Source organism: Rattus norvegicus, chromosome 13, assembly GCF_021556685.1.
Source record: "Rattus norvegicus strain SHRSP/BbbUtx chromosome 13, alternate assembly SHRSP_T2T, whole genome shotgun sequence".
Taxonomy (NCBI): Eukaryota; Metazoa; Chordata; class Mammalia; order Rodentia; family Muridae; genus Rattus; species Rattus norvegicus.
In genome coordinates, this window is record NC_141546.1 from 109,093,768 (window position 1) to 109,103,446 (window position 9,679).

Genomic DNA, 9,679 nt, shown 5'->3' on the forward strand with positions numbered 1-9,679 from the left:
AACTGCTGTCTGCTGCTCTCTGGACTCTGCAGGCACCAGCATAAGACATGGTATATATGAATTCATATAGATGCACACAAACACATTAAATCTTTAAGAAGGAGAGCAGTCAAGATTTTTCTCTGACCTCAGAATGAAAATAGCCTAGAGTGGAGACTTTGTTCAAAAGCTATATTTCTTTGCATAATAATCTACTGTTTTCAGGAAGATATAGAAGGCAGTAGAGAGGTGGCTGAGAATCTTAGAGAGATGGAAACATGGTTGCAGCAGGGTACTAGGTTGCAGAATAACTGGGAAGGACCTGGGAGCATAAACAGAGGACTTTAGGTATGGCTACATTGGTGAACATGTAAGTATCTTGCCACTTTGTGCCTACTCTCAGTAAAAATCTTTGTATAAAATGCCTATGCTCTGGGGCCTTAAAAGAAAAAAATGCCAGTATCTTCCAGAAGCAGTTTGAGGAGCATGAATTCAGTGGTCCAGCAATTCATAAGGAAACATGAATATGTCAGCCCTTGGAGGTCTTGGGAGAACACACAGTTCTCACATAATTTTGTAAAAGGGGTTCAGGCTTTTGAAACAAACAAACCATTATTTAAGGAGGCCGATAAAAATCAGGTTACATAGGACTAGATGAGAGAATGTACAAGAAGCAATTAGCGCAGAACATAGACCTTGATTGATAAGCACTCAAGCAATGGCCTTTATTATTTTGATTTATTATTCATTCCTTCTTATTTTCACCCCTTTGAGCTTCAAGACTTCATAATCTACTCATAAATTACATTACTCATTTATTCTACTAGCATCCATCAAATTATCTTCCTATGCACTAGGTATATTTAATAGCTACTGAGGGCTTAGTATGTACTAAGTACTTGACCCTACTTATTTCATTGAATACTCGGATCAACCTTAGAGGATAACAAATGGATTCCCACTTGTTACATGACTCTTTCTTGACGAGACCTGAATAACCTCTCTTCAACCCCCTAACACTAGATATAAGAGTAAACAGGAGAGGAATGGAGAGAAAACCCTAAATAAAGTCAGGGGTCAGGAATGGGGTGATGATGATAAGGTTTGTGGAACTTCATGGAGCAAGTATGATCTTCAAAAATTAGGGTATCTAATTTCTTCTTGTTGTTTCTTCTTTGTATATGACAACTTAAGAAACCAAGACTAACAGCAACCAACAACCCGTAACCCAACCCTTAGGGCTCTAGCATTTATATACCCTCTGTAAAGTCCCCCGAGTTCCAAATGTCACACAATTGCGGAAACTATCCGCAGCTGGAAAAATCACATATGCCCGAGAGCACGAGGCAAATCAAAGTCAGCTGCTGCAAAGCAGCCCCATAACCCCACACATGGGATTAAAATGAAAAACATAATATTTCTGTGTCTTTAAAAAAACCAAAATTCTAAAATTCTCACTACATAAAGATAGCTGGATTTTCACAGCTCCTACAGTTCCTAGTGGTTTTAAAATGGTGACCTCAGGGTCCTAGCACATCTGGCAAAGCTGTCTGTCAGCTGATTTGATTCTTTCATATTGTCTGAGCACATTACAGCAGGGGAAAAGAGAAATAAAGAAGAAAAGGGATCGATTTAAGTTGCCAATAGTTAGAAGTTGACTACTTTACCCTAATGCAGCATATCAGCAATAAATAAATAAACCACTGAAGGGTGGGGAATATTTTCCCATAATCAGTTATTAAAAGCTTGTATCGCTAATTAGTCTATTAGAACTTTTCTTTCCCTTCCACGTGTTATCAGCCTGACAAAGCAGAGAAAACCCAGCCTTCAGGGCAGAAAATAGGAGAAAAAAAAGATGCAGCAGAAACAAACAGCTGTGCTTCTGTATGTTTTAAAAGCACAGCTCTTAGTGCCTGGGGCAAATCTACCTGCTACAAGGGAAGGAACATTTATCAAAAACCAAAGGGCGGTTGTCTTTGTTGAACAGAAAGGAGAAAAAAAGGTTTTAATCTTTAAAGAAAAAAACCTACTATAATGATATAATACTATAATCACAAGAAGACCTGTGAAGGGCAGTTCCACTGGATATGTGTGTGTGTGTGTTTGTGTGTGTGTGTGGGTGTGGGTGTGTGTGTGTACTCAATTAAGTACTCAAATTGATCCTGGTGGTGGCAGTGGGAGGCTCCTCACTATCCACCCCAATGTTCTGTGTTCCAGAATGAAATACACACACACACACACACACACACACACACACACACACAGAGCCTTTATATTTTGATATGTCTAAAACAGCTCAATGGCTGGTTCACTTCCTAATCTCCGCATGGCTAATCCATCTCCCTCCAATATTCCAAGTCATTACTTACTAAAATCTACATTCTATCATTGCTGCCTTGGACCCAGTCAGGCAGCCCTCTTGGGACCACTTCGGCTCCTACATAGCAGCTAAGCTCTCTGCCCTGCACATTCTTGGGCGTGGTTTCTCCTCTCCTCTACCTTCTTCCAGCATGGTGGGTCCCTTCTTCCCCTCTTTCTCCTTCAGTCCCTTGCCCTGGAATCCTAAAAGTCCCACCTCTGTCTGCCCTGCCCAGCCATTGGTTATGCAATTTTGGGAACCCAAATTAACATAATGCAAGCAGTATTTGATCAAACCTCACTACAGATAGACAGTTATCTTACAAAGTGCCTAAAGCCATTTCTGTCATTCATATTTATAATAATGTGTTTGATGGTTTCATTGATGTTTTCAAAGTTGTTTCTGTCATTCTTTCCCAGTTGTCTCTGGGAATTCCCAAAAAGAAGTTTCAAATGAGCCCTGATCCCAACTGTGGTCAGGCATAAAAACTACTTTCCTCCTCCTCCTCCTCCTCCTCCTCCTCCTCCTCCTCCTCCTCTTCCTCCTCCTCCTCCTCCTCCTCCTCTTCTTCTTCTTCTTCTTCTTCTTCTTCTTCTTCTTCTTCTTCTTCTTCTTCTTCTTCTTCTTCTTCTTCTTCTTCTTCTTCTTCTTCCTCTTCTGTCTTGGCACTAACTGGTTGTAGCTTCCTGCCCACCAAGGTCTTGGCAAAGCATCTCATCAAATTTCTTCTATGTGAGGGTGTGATAAAAACATGCCCCTAAACCTAATACTTGGGAGGCTGAAGCAGGAGGATTACAAGTTTGAGGCCATACTTGGATACATAGAAATATCCTGTCTTTTTTTAAATGTTTTTTCATAACATGTTTGTGGCTTCAGACAACAGTCACCAACATAGCTGACATTACCTGATATGACTTACAAGTCATTGTTAGACAGTCCCAAAAGCCCTGAGCCTCAAAGCTGTTTCGATCTCTATGAAGCAGATAGTAGGAGAGAACCACTGCCTTTCTACTCCTTCTGTACTTTTCAAGTTCTTAAGCTTCCTCTGTCCTTTGCTGAGTTACTAACAGACATCTGATAAACATGAAAACCACCTGACACAAGGTGGGATGTTGTATCATCCTGCTTAATTCTCAAAACAGTCATGTGCTGGGATGATATCATCCCATTTTACAGGACGGAAAAATGGAGACTCAGAGAGGTAAATTTGGCCAGACATCTGCAATCCAAAATAAAACATTTAATAAGAGCTTGATAACTGTTTGGTGATGAGCAGAATTGTAAATATGGAGTAAATAGACCCCAGCTTCTGGTAATCTTAGAGCCTGAAGATGTCCAGTGGCATGCAAAGATGGTCTGTCAACTGAAGTTAACCTTCAGAGTACAGGTATAGCCTCAAGGTCACTGAGTCTTTAGCTCATTCTTCCTATTCTGATTAACTTTTCCCAACCAAACTGCCTTATACATCAAAAACCCTTCAGTCGTTCTATGTTTCCATGCCTGTGACACATGTCTTAACATTACTTTCTCCCTTGGAGCTGAGAGGAAAAAGCAGATGGGGTGGTTGGCGGTGGTAGAGAATACCTAGACTTGGAACCCAACCTCAAATTTCTGTTGCCTGGTGACTAGCTAGGTAACCTATGACAAATTGTGTTCCATTGATCTACTTCAGTTTCCTAAAATGCAAAATGAGAACTGTCAGCTGCCAAGTGAAAATATTACTGTGAGGATTAAGTGAAGTGATATAACATAAGTAATGCATGGATGGAGAAGATCTAAAATTGTAAAGTACTACCACATACATCTGAAAGCAATTCTGGGTGCTACCGTGCCCATTTTTTAGTTAAAAAGAATTGAAGACTCAGATTAAAAATCATTTGAAAACAGTAAGCAATTCTAGTATTTAAAATCTAGCTTTTGTCCTCTAGCCAGGTGTCAAAGACTTGTATTCCTAGCACTCAGAAGACTAAGGCAGGAGGATTATGAGTTTGAGGTCTCCTTGGCTTATATAGAAAGACATTATCTAAAACAAAAACAAAAACAAAAAAACAATAACAAATAAACAAAATTAATCAGAACAAAAGAAGCCTGGTTTTACCACAATTCAGAGTAATACTACATTTGCCCCAGGGTCTCTATAAGGTGTGTGCATTTTAGTCTACCTTTTGTTTAATGGGAACGGGCATGCTTCTACCCAACATTAGGTATTGTACTTGGCCTGGAGAACATTGTTGCAGAGGTCTCACTATGGCAGGGAAAGCAGATGTCACAGAAGTTAACAGCAGTATTGATTAGCAGCAGCTAATGTCATAAAAAAGAATGGACTCAAAACAGAAATGCAAGAGAACACAAAAGGATAGCTGAAGTTGAGTAGGATGTAGCAGGGAGAGTGCACACTCTTGAGTGGGAAGGAGGCTGTTGTTTTAAAGCCTGCAATTTAAGGAAAGTGTGTGCGCATGCGTGTGTGTGTGTGTGTGTTTGCATGCATGTTTGCTTGTACGTGTGCATGCGTATGTGTAGAGACAATTAAGGACAGATCTTTGAGAACTGGTGAGCCAGGTGAAGAGGTTTAGCACTGTCTTAGGGGTTCTATTTTTGTGAAGAGACACCATGACCACAACAACTCTTATAAAAGAAAACAGTTAATTGGGTGTGGCTTACAGTCCAGAGGTTTAGTCCATGATCATCATGGTGGGAAGCAAGGCATCATGCAGGCAGACATGGTGCTGAAGAAGGAATTGAGAGTTCTACATCTAAATCTGCAAACAGCAGGGAAAAGACTGAGCCACTAGGCCTAGTTTTGAGATTCTGAGACCCACTAGTAACACACTTCCTCCAACAAAGTCAAACCTACTTCAGCAAGGCCAGACCTCCCAATAGTGTTACTCCCTATGAGGCTAAAGGGGCGGGGGGTGTCTTCCAAACCACTACAAGATCTCGAATAGTTTTAAGTAAAGGAGTGATTGATACTTTTGGAAACTGATGAGCCTGGAATATTTGTTGTCTTTTGTCCAAGCAACTATAGTAGAAAGCCATTGTCTGGATAGATAACACAACAGGTGCTTGTTTCTTATATTTCTAGAGGCTGAGAAGCCCAAGATCAAGGTGGCTGGGGAGTTTGTTTCTGGTGAAGGTCAACCTCTGTTTTCACAGTTGTTTATCTTGTCCTCTTGGTATTTTTTCAAGTGGCAGAATGCAGTAAGAATGAGCAACTTTCCCGGTGTAGCCTTTTATGTATTTTTAGATATGTAGCCCAGGCTGTTCAGGAACTCATGATGTCCTGATGTGACTCTAAAGTACTGAGGTTGCATCTGTGTGCAGCCAGTACCCTGCAAATACCCCTTCTTTAAAGACATCAATCCATTCACAAGAGTTCCACTCTTATGACCTAACTACATCCCAAAGGTTCTAAATACTATCACATTGAATCTCTAGGTTTGAAAATAATTTGTAAGAGGACACACATACAAGCCACAGCAGATGTATACTTGGATCTGAGCCTGGTGAGGCCGGAAGCAGGAAGTGTAGGTGGGCTGAAGACAAATGTGGAAATTCAGAAAGGAAATAATGGTCCTGGTGAGGGGATAGAGAGGAAGAGGACCTCTGAGATGTGATTTAGAAAGTAGAATATAGATGTGATGTGCTGTCGAGTTGTTTCCTTACTGAAACATGCTCTCCTAGAGGCCACCTTCTTAAGATTCAGGAAGCAAACTAAATTTACAAGGTTCAAAACCGAGGAGTCTCAAGAAGCTCCTGAAATTTACAAGCCACAAAGTCCTTCCCTAAGGTTATATAAGTAGTAACAGTAGCTGGGGAGAGAAGTTCCACAGTTGTGGATTTGATGAGTTGTCACTCATGGTGGGAGTGGGCTTTTCAGTTGGTCCAGCTACCCTTCAGTCAAGCACGTTCCTACAAGGCACCCCAATAAATTTGCTTGTTCACCAAACTACATTTGAGTGGAATCGTTTCTTTGGCTGTCATAGGTTGGTCTGTATATATCTCCCAGGAAAAGCGGGTAGGGGGTGGTACTCCTTATTGGAACTCATGGACACTAGAGGTAGAATATCTGATGCTTTACAGATGCATTCTGCATGAACTTGTATCCTACCTTCCTCTAACAATCAATGGATAGAGGCTGCTTTTGTCCAGAAGAAAAAGAAATGAGATTGATCTCACCACCTTGAGGACTTTGTTTTCCAGCCTTGGTGGTACTCATGGGAGAATATAGATTGGTGTTGAAGCAATCAGAAAGGAGGAGGGTGCAGTTTTCTCTTGGTATCTCCCTAGGCTTTTTATTCCCCTGAATTCCTTCACTTTGAATATTTAAAACATTGAAAAATAAAGTGACCATGTAAATTACCTTAGTTGCAGAAGGAAAACACTAATCTCAAAAGACTTTACAATCAACTGCAAAATAGCAGCCGGTGCATGTATATCTAACAGTGGTTAAGTAGCAGAATGAATGTGATGCTGGAAAATCATCGAGGAGCAAGAGGCTCCTGTTGGCTTTTAAAGAAAGGCGGGGGTGAAAGTGTAGATCTGTTATCTTCCTCTAGTCCTTTCCACCTTATTTTTCAAGACAGAATCTTTCACTTAATCTTGAGCTCAGGTTTCCGTTAAACTGACCAGCAACCAGCCCGCTCCACTCCGCATCACTGGGACTACAAAAAGGTTTTTTTTTTTTTTTTTGGTTTTTTTTGTTTTGTTTTGTTTTTTTAAGGCAGAAACATAGTCTCGGAGACTGTTGAAGATGTCCCAGGATAGCGAGATGGCGATTCGGGAATTGCCAAGTGGTTTACATCCATAGACACCTGCAGCAGAGGTCTGAAGTTGGCGGTCGTGGTACTCTGAAAAGTTTCAAAATGCCTTGAATACAAATTTCTGCTTCTTTGTGGGTATGCATTTTTCTGGAAAGAGAGAGGGTGGACAGCTCTTCTCCAATTCTCCAAAGACTCTAAGTCAGAGAACTCTCAAAAAAAAAAAAAAATAAAATAAAATAAAAATCTCCTGAGCAAGAATTTACAGGAAGATGGAAACATAATCTGGAATCTCACCACACAGGCCCTTAGTTTCCTGAGACTAACCCACGTCTCTTACCCTTACAAGAGAAACTTTGGAAGAAAATGTCAGAGGAACCAGGACCTGTGAAGATCTGGACAGCTCTGAAGTAGCCCTCAAGTTAAGGCGTGTTTATTGGCCGCGAGAAAATAATTGGCTAAGTCCTCTGCCGCAGTTCGGAAGGCGGCGACCGCGTTTCCAGCAGGCGCAACGCCGGACTTGGCCGCAGGGTGGCGCGGCGCGGACGCGGAGCGTGGGAAGAGCGGGCGGAGCTCTCGAAGCAGAGTCCGCAGTGTTGCGCCTCCGCGGGTCTCCGTGCATCCGGGCGGCGATTGCGGTGCAGCGCCGGAAGCCGGCGACCGCTCAGGTAGGAGCTGCGGCAGGGGATAAGCCAAGCCGGCCGCGCGTGACCTCGGCTTGCCGAGTTCGGCCGCGCCTATCCCTCCGCTGCTGCCTCGCAGGCAGGCGGGAACGGACCGTGGCCTGGGCGGCGCAGGCCTGAGGGGCCGCAGACCGGGGCGCAGGAACCTGAACGGTGCCCCGTGACTCGGCTTCCCAGTAGGCGGCGAGTGTGGTACTGCGCGGGGTGCGGCGACTTGGAGAGGCTTCGGGGAAGGGAAGCGGAGACAGGTGGTTGAGGGACGAGGAACGGCGCAGTACATTCGAGACGAAGGAGCTTGCTCCTTCTAGCTCTTAAGAGGCGCGGAGGTGCGTGAGGGAAGGCCAGGGCGTAGCTTGGGACCCGCAGGTGCAGCTAGAGGACATACCACCGGGCAGGTTTTCTGCGGACTCCCACCCTACCATTAATAACGTGGGTGTGGCAGTGGTGATGGGAGACTTGGATGGAGCTCTGAACTGGCCCTCGGCGGCCCCCTGACCCGCGTGCGTATCCACCAGCCACGGACGCCTGCGCCGCTGAGTTGGGGGAGGAGCAAGCCCTAGGGGTAGCTGCTCTGGCAACCTACGCTGCCGCAGAGATGGAGCAGTGAGGTCGGAGTTGTGGACAGCTCTACGTGCTGCAGTTCAAGTTCCTAGGTGGTGGGTCAGCTTCGATATGGGGGAAACAGGATGAATTTACTCAGGACCCTTTCCTGTTTGGCATTTGCCAAATATGTCCCCTCCCCCCATACACACACATTTAACATAATTTGTTAGAGACAGCAAACGACAGAGCAGAGGACAGCTCGCCCAGCCAAACCTGTTGCTGCTGCAGTGCTTGTTGTGTCAGGATAGAGGGGTTTCTGGACCTTACCCCTCCCTTGCCCACCACTCCTGGATGCCCTCCTGGCAGGCTCTGTAGAGTCTGCTGCTAGCCAGTATGGGATTGGTATTGTGGCCTCCACCTGACACCCACAGGGGAAGAAGAATGCAAGAGCCAGGGAAGCCTCTCTGTCTTCTGGGGTAAAAGGAGCAGGTATAGACAGGGCTGAGGCAGCAAGATCCTAGGTTTCTCTGGCACTGGTGGCAAGAGGATTGCATGCCAGCCCCAGCCCAGCCCCTTGGGCTGGTTTCCACTCCTGGCCTGTCTGTGGCAATGGATAACTGCATTGGTGCTACTCGTGCCACCATGTTATGCAACACTTATATAATCTTCCATGGTGTTAGCTCTGTCTCTGTTCTGAGGTCACACCGGTAGGAGAGAGGATCTGAGGAAGTTTTTGGGTAGACCAAGTCTCCCAGCTCATCCCCAGACAGGTTTGTTTTGATCCTGGAACAAACAGGTGCCCAATGTACACCAGCAGTCCATTAGTAAGAAAGGTGCTGGCTTGGGCAGTGTTCTCCATTTCATCCTGTCTAGTGAATTGTTTGCTTAAGTGGATGCCATTCTTCCTGGCATGGCAGGTGGGTACGGTGGGATGACCCCAAGATGTGGAACATATCATACATTGTGCTTGATAGTAAGGATTAGTTCAGACCTTGAGGTTTTGAGCAGCAGACTAGAACGGTGGCGCTGGCATTACAAGACATTTGGAGCAGGCCTAGGGGACAAGAGGTGGTCAGGGAAGGGTGTACAGGGAAGTGGATCAGACAGCAAAGATAAACATGGTGTTCTTTTACTGTACTCTCCACTGGGCTGTCCCTGGTTACCAGGGCAACAGAAGCAGTGGTGAAAATCATGCTTCCGTTCAGTGGAAAAATCAGGCTCCTCCTCCTCCTCCCCTTTCAGTTGCTGCCAACCTTACCCTTTGGGAGGATGGTGTCTCTAGGGATCAAAGACTCCAGCGCACCCCCTTTATGCTCTCCATTGTCCATTTTTTCAAATCTCCCCCTTTCCTGTGTCCT

The 9,679-nt window shown here is 44.5% G+C and overlaps 1 pseudogene; it reads right to left on the reverse strand.

Moving 5' to 3' along the window:
• Positions 1-7,470: 7,470 nt before the first annotated feature.
• On the reverse strand, positions 7,471-9,649 carry LOC148001896 (uncharacterized; annotated as a pseudogene).
• Between the last annotated feature and the right edge of the window lie 30 nt (positions 9,650-9,679).